Source organism: Capricornis sumatraensis, chromosome 4 (assembly GCF_032405125.1).
Source record: "Capricornis sumatraensis isolate serow.1 chromosome 4, serow.2, whole genome shotgun sequence".
Taxonomy (NCBI): domain Eukaryota; kingdom Metazoa; phylum Chordata; class Mammalia; order Artiodactyla; family Bovidae; genus Capricornis; species Capricornis sumatraensis.
The window spans coordinates 82,913,009-82,925,992 of NC_091072.1; the positions used below are offsets into that span (position 1 = coordinate 82,913,009).

The 12,984-nt window shown below is 38.6% G+C and overlaps 1 protein-coding gene across 4 annotated transcripts in view; it reads right to left on the reverse strand.

The window, feature by feature from the left end:
• Positions 1 to 12,984, reverse strand: part of PPHLN1 (periphilin 1) — a 170,856-nt gene that overhangs the window by 156,654 nt on the left and 1,218 nt on the right. The window lies entirely within an intron of this gene.

Sequence of the window (12,984 nt, forward strand, 5' to 3'; positions counted from 1 at the left end):
TTCTTCAATTTCCAAGGCTATGAAAAGCTTCAAAGACCATATTCCAATCAACTATGGGAAGATTCATATGACCACAAGTTTTCCATTCTCATAGTGTAAAAATCAGAAAAGATTCATTTTAATGACTAGTATGAGAGACTGATCAGCAAAGCTGAATGATGTGTACAACTGCAGCTTCATCTTTTCTACATCCTTAAGAGTTTACTGTCTCTCTGTACATCCAATGAAGTGGTTTTACCTGGAAAAAATACTAAGTAAACAATCCTGTAAAAACACACTAAACAAACCCTGAAAGAAACTACTCTTGATTTTTTTCAATCCTATAATCTCATTTTAATGCCAAGGCACCTTTATAAAATTTGAAATTAAAAGTTTTGCCAGCATTCTTCACATGTGGGATGCAAAGAGAGACTCCTACTTTGACAGAGAGCTGACACATTCTGGGTAGAGAGCTAATGCAGTGTGATACAGAGTCCTCATAAAAGAGCATCTGTGAACAAGTTAGCAATGCAAACAAGAGAGAAGATGAGAACAGGGTGTAGGAAACAGCCCATAAGTCATTTACATAAAGCGCTTATGCTATAGTTGAGGAGTTGGCAAATGTTTCTGTAAAGGACCAGACAAATATTTTTGGCACTGTAGGTAACAGGTCTTTGTTACAACTGCTCAATTCTGCTATTTTATAACATGAAAGCAGTCACAAGCAATATGTATAAATGTATGGGTGTGGCCATGCTCCAAAAACATTCTATCTACAAAAACAGGCAGGTAGCCCCAGAGAGATGACAAATGTTTAACAGGATAGAACTGAAAGAGGGTAAAGTACTCATGGAGCAGTACAGCCGTATAGTGAACCATCCTGACGAGTAGACAGATGATCTCGAGCAAGAAGCAAAAATGGGACAGGTACCAAGTTAGGGCCTTTTAGTACACGGAAAACAAGGCAACAAGTCCACATGCGTAGTCCACAGATCTGTGAAGAAGAAAAATATTTCAAAGACACACATCAAGAGATTTTTGGTGGGGTTCTTTATGACGGAATACTAAGGGGGAGAAAAAAGAATGAACATCCCGTTTTGGCAGCACAGAACTGTAATATTCTAGGTTAGTTTAGGCTAAGGGAAAAATAAAGGCTGGAAGATGAGAGCAATATTTTTTAACACTATCATAGTAATATCAACCTTAATTTTCTCTTAAAAAAACAAAACTATATTGTGTTCTAATACAAACAGACCAAATAAAATTAACTAACCAAAGGTGTCAGGGGAAATCTTAAGTTATAAATTAGCTTTTACTATTATGGATAAATTTGGAGAAGGCAATGGCACCCCACTCCAGTACTCTTGCCTGGAAAATTCCATGGATGGAGGAGCCTGGAAGGCTGCAGTCCATGGGGTCGCTGAGGGTCGGACACAACTGAGTGACTTCAATTTTACTTTTCACTTTCACGCATTGGAAAAGGAAATGGCAACCCACTCCAGCGTTCTTGCCTGGAGAATCCCAGGGATGGGGGAGCCTGGTGGGCTGCCGTCTATGGGGTTGCACAGAGTCGGACACGACTGAAGTGACTTAGCAGCATTATGGATAAATTAACCTGAATTCCAACTCTATAATCAGACATTATTAACAATGTTATTTCAAAGTAAACAGTCTTTCAGGTAGAAGAATTGATGGAAGCTTAAAAGGAACTGTCAACATTACTTCTCCTCTCCTACCTTTACTGAATCCAGGTTTCAGTAAAAAAGTTTCAATCTAAACAATGAGTTAGGTTTTATCCTACTTAAGATATCAAACCACAGGGGGCAAAAAAAAACCCCCAACCACCCTAAAGAAAAACAAATATATGACACAGTTCATAAAAAAAGGAATGCAATTGCTCAATCTTTTGAAAAGATGCTCACCTTTCTGCAAAATAAAGATGAAAACTAAAACTTTAATGGTGCAAAGCTCTGCAAAATCTGTTTTGATGAAAGTAAGAAAAGTGAAAGTCATTCAGTGGTGTCCAACTCTTTGTGACCCCATGTTTTACACGGTCCATGGAATTCTCCAGATCAGAATACTGGAGTGGGCAGCCATTTCCTTATCCCAGGCATCAAACCCAGGTCTCCCGCGTTGCAGGTGGATTCTTTACCAGCTGAGCCACCCAGGAAACCCAAGAATACTGGAGTGGGTAGCCGTTCCCTTCTCCAGCGGCTCTATTGGACCCAGGAATCAAACCAGGGTCTCCTGCATTGCAGGCAGATTCTTTACCAGTTGAGTTACCAGGGAACCCCAGGGTAAGGAAAGCAACATTCATACATTAATGAAATATAATTTGGAACAGATTGGAAACAATTTGACAGTACCTATTAAAAATGTTAAATACACATACGCTTTGACCTGGCAATTCCCATCTACTTATATTTGTATGTGTGCATGGCAAAGACTGAAAGCCACCTAAAATATCCCTCAGGAGGGTACAGATTAAATGAAATATACATTCACAGAAAGTAATTCTATGCAAACCACGTCAAGGAAAAGTAATATCATATATAACAATATGGAAAGACTGTCAAGATACACTGCTAAGTAAAAAAAAGCAAAGGGGAGACATGTAGAGTATGCAGACACCTTGGAAGTAAAAAAGCAGGATATGAATACACACATGCTTCTGCACAGACTACTCCTGGGAGTATAAGCAAGAGAACGTAACCGTGCCTGCCTCTGGGGAAAATGAGACGGCTGAAGTACAGGAGGGTAAATATTTTCACTACATGTTTTACACACCTTATTATTATAAAAACAGATAATTGTTTTTAAGTGTCCTGAAAATCATTCAATAAATAACACATGTTAAGTGATGGCAAAAATTATGAATATAAATTAATGAACTAAAGGAGAACATAAGGATTAAAGTAAGATTAGGTAACTAATGAGAAAGAAAAACTACAAGAGCTCTAAAGAAATACTATATAGTTTCTTAACAAGATGCAATACTAAATTACTGAAATCTACTGGCTTCTCATACCAACAAAAATGTATGAATAATTACTATTCTACTTACTTGAGTCCTTTCAGGAATCAAATTTAAAGTTGTCAACAATTTCCTGTAGGTGGGGGGGAATACAGACGTAAGGATTTGTGTCTGTACATACCAATGGAGAAATATAATTAAGCTTTCATTCATTTGTACAAGCTCTTAAAATAAAAAATTATGTGCCTTAATAAGCAAAACTCCCTTCAAACACACCTTTGAAAACAGAATATATTATTTTGACCACCAGAGGCCACTCAAGTTTCATAACAACAACATTTTGTTGTCAAGAAGATTTTTAGTCTAATTTTGCCAACTGAGAGGTGGACAGGGTATCTCTCTTAAGCTTTCTCTGAAAGGACTGCACTAGATGCTGAAGGTCATTTTCACCTAGAAAACTAGCTTTAAAGCATATTGAAAGAAAATCTGACATCTTTTTAGTCTGAAAAACCCTACATTTTTATATTGGTAATAAATGGTCCCGTCTTCAAAAGTAATCCCAGTATCAAACCAATAATCATCAGCTCATCAAAGAACACTCAATTTATTAGGTGTAAATTCAAAGGAAAACTTCTAATGATTTTCCTTCAAAATATACAAAGTACACTGAGCAACCTTACATAAAATGAAAAAAAGAAGAAAAAAGGCATGTATGACTCATGATGAAATTTGCAAATATCTCAAATATTCTTAACTTTTAAAAAAAAGTAACTAACTCTACTCAAGGCTCTAGCTCTACCTACCACTTTGCATGAAATTCAAAGGACAGAGGAGTGGCTCACCTAATTTCCGTACAAAAATTTTGAGAAGTGCCTCACTCGCTGAGTGAAGATATAAGACTATTTATAGTCTTAAATTTATAGGTCACTCTTGATCTAGTTCCCTTTTATTGCCTGGCAGTTTGGAAGACAAAGACAAAAATTTTATTGCAATTACCTCACAGTATTTCTACTTTAATCAATCAATCCACAACTTAAAGAAGCTAAGGGAAAAAAGCAGCAAAGAAAGTGAAAGTAATTAACTTTTATGAAGCCCAATAACTGGAAATAAAGCAGCTAGAACAAAGCAAAAATTAAGAAACATAATCATACAGAAAGTCAAAATAGCACTATCTAGAATATACATCATCAAGAGACAAGAGACCAATTAAATTCATTTGTGGAAGAGCTAAGTGTAAAGAAATGAACCGCAGAGTTAAAATCCAGAGACAGGAAACAACCTTAAATAAAAGCAAATTTATTAGATAGGGAGTTACTGTTAACAGGTATGTTATTTCACTTTGGGGAGATGGAAGAGCCCTGGGTGGTGGTGATGGTCGCATAACAACATGATGAACCTAATATCACCAAATCCTATGCGCAAATGGCGAAAACGGAAAATTTTATGTATATTTTATCACAATTTTGTAAAAAACTTTAACATGAATTTATCCAGCATCAAACTCTCAACTGAATTTGCTGAATATATCTTCTGTAAGGCATCAAACTGTATTCTGAACTTAATTTCTACTAGAAACAAACAGCATCCACAAAACAGCTAGATACTACACTACTATTACCAAAACTTCAACTCCTACTTAAATCTATGACAATTTGGCATATTTGACTCCATACCTAATGATGCCCCAATATTCACCTTATCAGGAGCTATAAAAATCACATTTCAAGTAAAACTATTTGGTAAATAAAGTAAATTCTCTTTACTTTAAAAAGTTGACATTTTTTAAGGACCTTAATTTAAAATTTCAGTTACTGTAATTATAGGAATAATATTATAAAAGGAAATCAGTTTCCTTCACAAATAAAAATACACATTTAATTGTCTATATCACTGTGATTAAATATAAACATTAGGCTATAAAGCAATCTCTTATAATCAATTATTTCACTTTTTAAAGTTACTTCTTACTAGTGAATACACCAAAATATTAATATTTTTAGTGAATATGCAGCTATTTAGCTTTTAAACATTCTCTTCCCATACCTATTGCTTTTATAAAACAGCAACAACAAAATATAATCTTTATTATCTAAATTACTATGTATTTTCAGAATAAGTGTATAAAATAATAGAGCACAAGACAGTGGTGAAATTAAATAGAGCTTGGTGTAGCAAAACAATTAGCATCCATTAGTAGAAAACACCCCTTTCATTCTTAAGAAACCTATATAAGTGGGAAACATAGAAATATAAATAGACAACTCCGTATGCAACCATGTACTGTTAGTAAAACAAAACAGAAGACATAGTTTGATGATTACCTGCAAAAGAAAGGGAAAAAACAATGGGCTGTAAAGAAAATGGACTTTAAGCTAGATTTTAAAATAACAGAAAAGGGAAAAGGTATTAGAGCAGGAGGATATGATGAAGGTAGTGTAGGGCAATGAGGGAAGAATATGCTAGTATCATCTTGAATTCAAAGAGTTTGTGTGTAATTTTTGAAGCATTTAAGAATAAGTGATGAGCACAGCAATCTTCAGAACAGAGGCACATGTTTATGACATTACCCAGATTAAGGCTATTGACCCCTTCTGTAATTGAAGCTCATCAGCTAAATTAAACCAAGGAGCTTAGACTCCCAGCAAAGTGAAGTGATGATGTTTATTTACCTGTCATCACTTCACTAACCTCCACCCATTAGAGGAGTATCAGAAGTACTCTAGTAAAGTTCTCTAATCCAACACCACATGAAAACTGAAGAATACAACAGAAAAATGGAAGGACCCTCTACATCACAATTAGGCAGAGAACAGAATTAGACTTCAGTGTGGGAAATATAGGCTTCAGAAGTTTGCTAATAACCAATACTCCCTTTCATGGATCACAGCCTTGTCATGGAGAAGGGGCTTCTGTAACTCAACAAAGATACGAGCCACACCATGCAGGGCCACCCAAAATGGACGGGTCAAGTGAAGAGTTCTGACAAAATATGGCCCACTGGAGGAGGGAATGGCAAATCACTACAGTAATCTTGTTGCGAGAACCATATGAACAACACAAAAAGGCAAAAAGATGAGACACTGAAAGAAGAGCCCCCCAGAAAGGAAGGTGTCCAACATAGAGAAGAGCAGAGGGCAGTTACTAACAGCTCCAGAAAGAATGAAGCTGCTGGGCCAAAGTGAAAACAACGCTCAGCTGGGATGTGTTTGGTGGTGAAAATAATGTCCGATGCTGTAAAGAAGAATACTGCATGGGAACTTGGAATGTTAGGTCCATGAGTCAAGGTAAATTAGATGTGGTCAAGAAGGAGATGGCAAAGAGATGGCAAGTGTGAACATCAACATCCTGTGGAATCAGTAAACTAAAATGGACAGGAATGGGTGAATTTAATTCAGATGACCATTATATCTACTGCTGTGAGCAAGAATCCCTTTAGAAGAAACGGAGTAGCCCTCATGGTTCACAAGAGAGTTGGGAATGCAATACTTGAGTACAATCTCAAAAATGACCAAATGAGCTCAGTTCATTTCCAAGGCAAACCATTCAATATCACAGTAATCCAAGCCTATGCCCCAACCAGTAATGCTAAAGAAGCTGAGGTTGAATGGTTCTATGAAGACCTACAAGACCTTGTAGAACACCAAAAAAGTGATGTTAGTTCTTTTCATCATAGGGGATGGAATGCAAAAGTAGGAAGTCAAGAGATCCTGGAGTAACAGGCAAATTTGGCCTTGTAGTACAAAACGGAGCAGGGCAAAGTCTAACAGAATTTTGCCAAGAGGACACACTGATCAAGCAAGCACCCTTTTCCAACAACATAAGAGACGACTTTACACATGGGTATCACCAATGGTCAATATCAAAATCAGATTGATTATATTCTTTGCAGCTGAAGACAGAGAAGCTCTATATAGCCAGCAAAAACAAGACCTGGAGCTGACTGTGGCTCCGATCATCAGCTCCTTACTGCAAAATTCAGGCTTAAATTGAAAAAACTAGGGAAAACCACTAGGCCACTCAGGTATGACCTAAATCAAATCCTTTATGATTATACATTGGAGTTGACAAATATATTCAAGGGATTAGATCAGGAATACAGAGTGCCTGAAAAACTGTGGACAGAGGTTCATAACACTGTATAGGAGCCAGTGACCAAAATCATCCAAAAGAAAAAGAAATGCAAGAAGGCAAAGTGGTTGTCTGAGGAGGCTTTACAAAATAGCTGAGGAAAGAAAAGAAGCGAAAGCAGGGAGAAAGGGAAAGATATACCCAACTGAATTGATATGTATGGATATGAGAGTTGGACTGTGAAGAAAGCTGAGCACCAAAGAATTGATGCTTTTGAACTGTGGTGTTGGAGAAGACTCCTGAGAGTCCCTTGGACTGCAAGGAGATCCAACCAGTCCATTCTGAAGGAGATCAGCCTGGGATTTCTTTGGAAGGAATGATGCTAAAGCTGAAACTCCAGGACTTTGGCCACCTCATGCAAAGAGTTGGCTCACTGGAAAAGACTTGATGCTGGGAGGGTTTGAGGGCGGGAGGAGAAGGGGACGACAGAGGATGAGATGGCTGGATGGCAGCACCGGCTCGATGGACATGAGTCTGAGTGAACTCCGGGAGTTGGTGATGGACAGGGAGGCCTGGCGTGCTGCAATTCATGGAGTCGCAAAAAGTCAGACACGACTGAGCGACTGAACTGAACTGAACTGAGAATACTAAGGAGAGATGAGGACTTCTTCAATGAACAATGCAAAAAAACAGAGGAAAACAGTAGAATGGCAGACTAGAGATCTCTTCAAGAAAACTAGAGATGTCAAGGGACTATTTCATGCAAGGATGTGCACAATACACAACAGAAACAGTAAGGATCTAACAGAGGCAGAAGAGCTTAAGAGATGGCAACAGTGGCAGATTTATTTTCCTGGGCTCAAAGAAAACTGCAGATGGTGACTACAGCCATGAAATTAGATGTTTGCTCCTTGGAAGGAAACCTATAACAAATCTAGACAGTGTATTACAAAGCAAAGACATCATTTCATCGACAAAGGTCCATACAGTCAAAGCTATGGTTTTTCCAATTGTCATGTACGGATATGAGAGCTGGACCATAAAGAATGCTGAGTGCAATATCCTCCTGTCAAACTATTTATGCTTTGATTCCACAGGTAAGGCATTAGAGAAAGATCTCTCTAGTCAACTTCCAGTATTAAATACACTCAGGATAAATAGCTTTCCTTCCTTCCCCAATGCATTCCTTTCATTCTTTATATTCATTCAATAACTGATTTGATAGCAAACCACAGTTAGCAATTAGGTAACATTTCAGGCCTTTCCACTAGCAGTTCCCCACCCAGAATGCTTTTCTCCAGGTATTTGCATGGTTAACCCTCAATGTCACTTCCAAAGTCGTCTTAATGTCATTTTTCTACCAGATTCCCCTAATTTTGCTATTTTTTTTTCATAGCACTAATCAGCTAAGATACTAGATAACTCTGATCTACATTACTGGTTCCTTGCTACTAGGAATATGAACTATATGATCTACATTGTTAATTTATTAAAATTAAGCACCTAGAACAATCCATACAATGTATGTGTTCAGTATCCATGGAAAATATCTGTTAATGCTGGTAACATGCCCTCTTTAGATAAATGACTCCCACATCCCCACTTCCTTTCAAGAGGATATCTCACAGCACCTCCAATTCAGTATGCCTTCACACTACTCAGAAACTTGCTTCATCTCCTGTCTTCCCTATTTTGGTCAGTGACACCATATCGGATAACCAAAGGCCCAAATCAGAAACCTGAGTCACACAAGAACCAAAATTTATCATATCTCAGTTAACTAAAGCCAATTATTTCTATCACCTCAATATATAAGGCACATGTCTCCACTCCCCTATTCCAGCAATCAATGTCTTTGTTCATATCCTTTTAATCTAGTCATTGGACCCTCCAGCAGTAAAACATTGGTCTCCTTGCTTCTGATGTCACCTCCTACACCCAACAACTATAGCAAGAGTGTTCTCATGAGACAGCTAGTTTAAAAGTCTCTCAGTGACTCTCCCATTTCCTAAGAATGAAGTCTCCGCCTAAACTTGAAAAAGGCTTATTTTTGACTTTTCTCTTATCTCTCCAGTTTCACCTACCAATTCCCAGACAGTCTCCAGAACCTCCAGACAAACCAAACTACATTTTGTTCTGCAAGTATGCCACTATTTCTCATCACCCTATCATGGCAACCTTTCTCCTGCCTAGAATATCTTTCTTCAACTTAATCTGCCTTAACTCTCTACTCCTCCTTCAGGATTCAGCTAAAATGTAAGATTTTCTTATATTCTCCAGAAAGAGTGAAGTTTCTTCTTCAGGCCTCTTAAAGCACCCTACTATATTAGTACTATATAACATCATATTCAATTTACTTTCCTTCCTCTCCTCCCTCCCAAACTAAACACCACTGCAAAGGCAATGACTGTGTACCTCTCTTACTTCTGTTGTTTAGCAGAGTAAAGGTACTTATTAAATATAGGCCAAATATACATATTATTCATATGACCACTTATATGAGCTATTCTGGAGAACCTAAATATTGGTTTTTACCTTTTGGTTATTCAGAAAACTTCCAATGAGCACTATTAGATTATGAGTCTTATCACACTTCTCCTGACACTAATGCCACTTCATTTTTGAGCAAATGGTACCAATGAGAATCCTTTAGCTCCAGCACCTAAAGCAGTGATTCTCAACCCTGTCTTCACATGAGGATCATCTAGAGAGCTTCAAAAAATACTAATACTTAGATCTTATTCTCTAAAATCCCTATATAGTTGCCTGGGACATTTTTTTTTTTAATCTTAAACTTATTTCACCTTAGGATGTGATCCATTGATGACAAGGTAAACATATTCCTGATATTCTAAATTAAAATAAGTTTTTAATTGTTGGCCTGAGCCTAAAAATTACATAATACTATTTCTACTTGAAAATGTTTAAAATTCCAGACATCTGAAACAAAAATAAATTTTAGAATATAAAGTGTATGAGGAAAATAAAAACATTGGATGTCAACTAAAATGGTCAAAATAAAGCAAAGAATCCACAGAAATTAATCACTGTTCAGTGCTCAGAGATAAATACAGGCAATGGCAGTTTAAAAAAGCCAAGAAAATTCAAATATAATCAAATATGAAGTGAAGTGAAGTCGCTCAGTCGTGTCCGACTCTTTGCGACCTCATGGACTGTAGCCTATCAGGCTCCTCCGTCCATGGGATTTTCCAGCCAAGAGTTTTGGAGTGGATTGCCATTTCCTTCTCCAGGCGATCTTCCCAACCCAGGAACTGAACCTGGGTCTCCTGCATTGCAGGCAGACGCTTTACCGTTTGAGCCACCAGGGAAGCTATAATCAAATATAAGATCACTTGAATGCGGATGAGCAACAGTAAATGGTAGAATCCAAGAAAACAGAATGGAAATGTGCCTAAGAAAGATACAAATGATGAGGCAGAAGATTCATTTTGCAAAGGAGCAGAAATGAGCCTGCTTAGGTACTTAACAAGCTTTCATTTCCTCCCCTGAAGAAGATATTATCCCTCCCGTTCCAGAAAAAAACACAGAGGCTCTGAAAAGCTCAAATCTCAGAGGCTTAGGGAGCCTAGAATCAGACTCAGGCCTGCTGCTGCTAAGTCGCTTCAGTCATATCCAACTCTGTGCAACCCCATAGACGGGGGCCCACTGTCTCTGGGATTCTCCAGGCAAGAACACTGGAGTGGGCTGCCATTTCCTTCTCCAATGCATGAAAGCGAAAAGCGAAAGTGAAGTCGCTCAGTCGTGCCCAACTCTTAGCAACCCCATGGACTGTAGCCTACCAGGCTCCTCTGTCCATGGGATTTTCCAGGCAAGAGTATTGGAGTGGGGTGCCATTGCCTTCTCCGCAGCCTCAGGCCTATATGACTTTAAAAGTGAAGCCTTTTCCACCATATCACATTGCTTCACAGAGCAAACAGGCAAGGGCAGAGAGAACAAATTCAAAGGCATTAAATGGCACAACAAAGCAAAAAACTAGAGGAGGAGCTCCCTGCAGGCTTTTAAACCTAGAAACAAAGTGAGAGGAAAATGTCATTCCAGAAGATTAACCTGAAACTACACAGGATGGACTGAAGGTGAAGAAGCTAGAAGAAAGAAGATCGCTGCTCGCTTCATAATGAACATCAGAACTGAGTACTGTTAGAGTGCTGCATTCTCTACTAGTGCCACGTTACTTGACTTTTCACTGTTTTAAGAAAACTTCTTTAAGTATTAAATACTTAGTAGTAGCTTCTTGGGAGAAGGCAATGGCACCCCACTCCAGCACTCTTGCCTGGAAAATCCCATGGACGAAGGAGCCTGGTGGGCCACAGTCCATGGGGTCGCTAAGCGTCAGACTCGACTGAGTGACTTCACTTTCACTTTTCACTTTCATGCATTGGAGAAGGAAATGGCAACCCACTTCAGTGTTCTTGCCTGGAGAATCCCAGGGACAGGGGAGCCTCATGGGCTGCCGTCTACGGGGTGGCACAGAGTTGGACACGACTGAAGCGACTTAGCAGCAGCAGCAGCAGTAGCTTCTTGACTGTTCATCGTAAGTGAACAAGTAACAGAAATTAACAGGCAAAATTATCAGATGTTTGACTGAGTATAATATTTTCAAATCTAAACCTCATTTCACATATGGATAAAGGTTACAGTCTTAACTGGCCAGGCTCCTTCCTGTCTTTTACCCTCCATTCCCTGCTTATGACAGACACTCAATTAACCATGCTAAAATTCATAACTGAAGTCTCCCTGAACAAGAACCCTAATAGTTTATTAATTAACTGTAACAAATCCAAACGTCTCTGCCCTTCATATGCCCCCTTTCTGTTATTTCACCTAACCTCCTGTTCTCTCCATGCCTTCCTCCTCACCGCGTCACAAAGTAATGAACACTGCCCTAGAGTTAGAACACTACCCGAGAGTAAGAACACTTACTTCTCCAACTGGAATACTTCTTTTGGTTCTCTCACTCAATTTCCAAACATCCATCAAGGCCCAGTTCAAGATCTATTATTCTCCAGAAAGCCCATTCCTGAACCCTACAACACTTAAAACAGATTCCAAACCAATGACTAAGAAGCCACATGTGACTTGTTTGCCCCAGGTTTTTTTTCTTAATAAAACATTATTCCATTGACCACATTTACAAACTAGGAGATAGCCTCTTTAAGAAACTGTATTTCCAACTTTCCTTGAAAAGAACTGGGCACTCTGGCAACACTGGGAGCACACAGTCACATAGCCAAAGCAGCTGTAGCTGCAGCTGATGCCTTTTGAAAGATTTTTACATTTTAAAATCAGAAGATGACATCAACTACCTGAATTCTGAGACTGTATCTGCAGCAACTGCAATGATTCAAGAAATTCTTGACTGCCTATTAGGCACTAGAGTTATAAATGTAAACAAGACAAATACAGTTCCTCCTAGGAGCTAAAGCCTAGCATAGTAGCAAAGACAAAGAGATAAGCAATCAGGATGCATCTGATAAATGCTACTAAAAGGCAAGTAGAGAGCACTTAGCACATGGCAAGGGTACTTAACTCTGTCTGTGGGAGGTTAGGAACACCATGCAGAGAAACTGACTAAAACTGAGATTTTTTTAGCAGATGTAGGAATAAACCAGAAAGGGGTAGGCTTGGGATAAGGAAAATCAAATGTCTCAGAGAAAAAAAGAACTTTGCAAAGACACTGACAGAAGATAAAAGCATTAGAAATGGAAATAAGTTGAATATGTCTAGAGCCATGAAAGAAAGTGTTAGTTGCTCAGTCGACTTTTTGTGACCCCATGGACTGTAGCCCTCGAGGTCCCTCTGTCCATGGGATTTTCCAGGCAAGAATACTGGAGTGAGTTGCCATTTCCTTCTCCAGTGTATCTTCCCGACCCAGGGATCGAACCCGGTTCTCCCACAATGCAGGCAGATTTTTTACTGCCTAAGCCAGGGAAGCAAGAGCCATG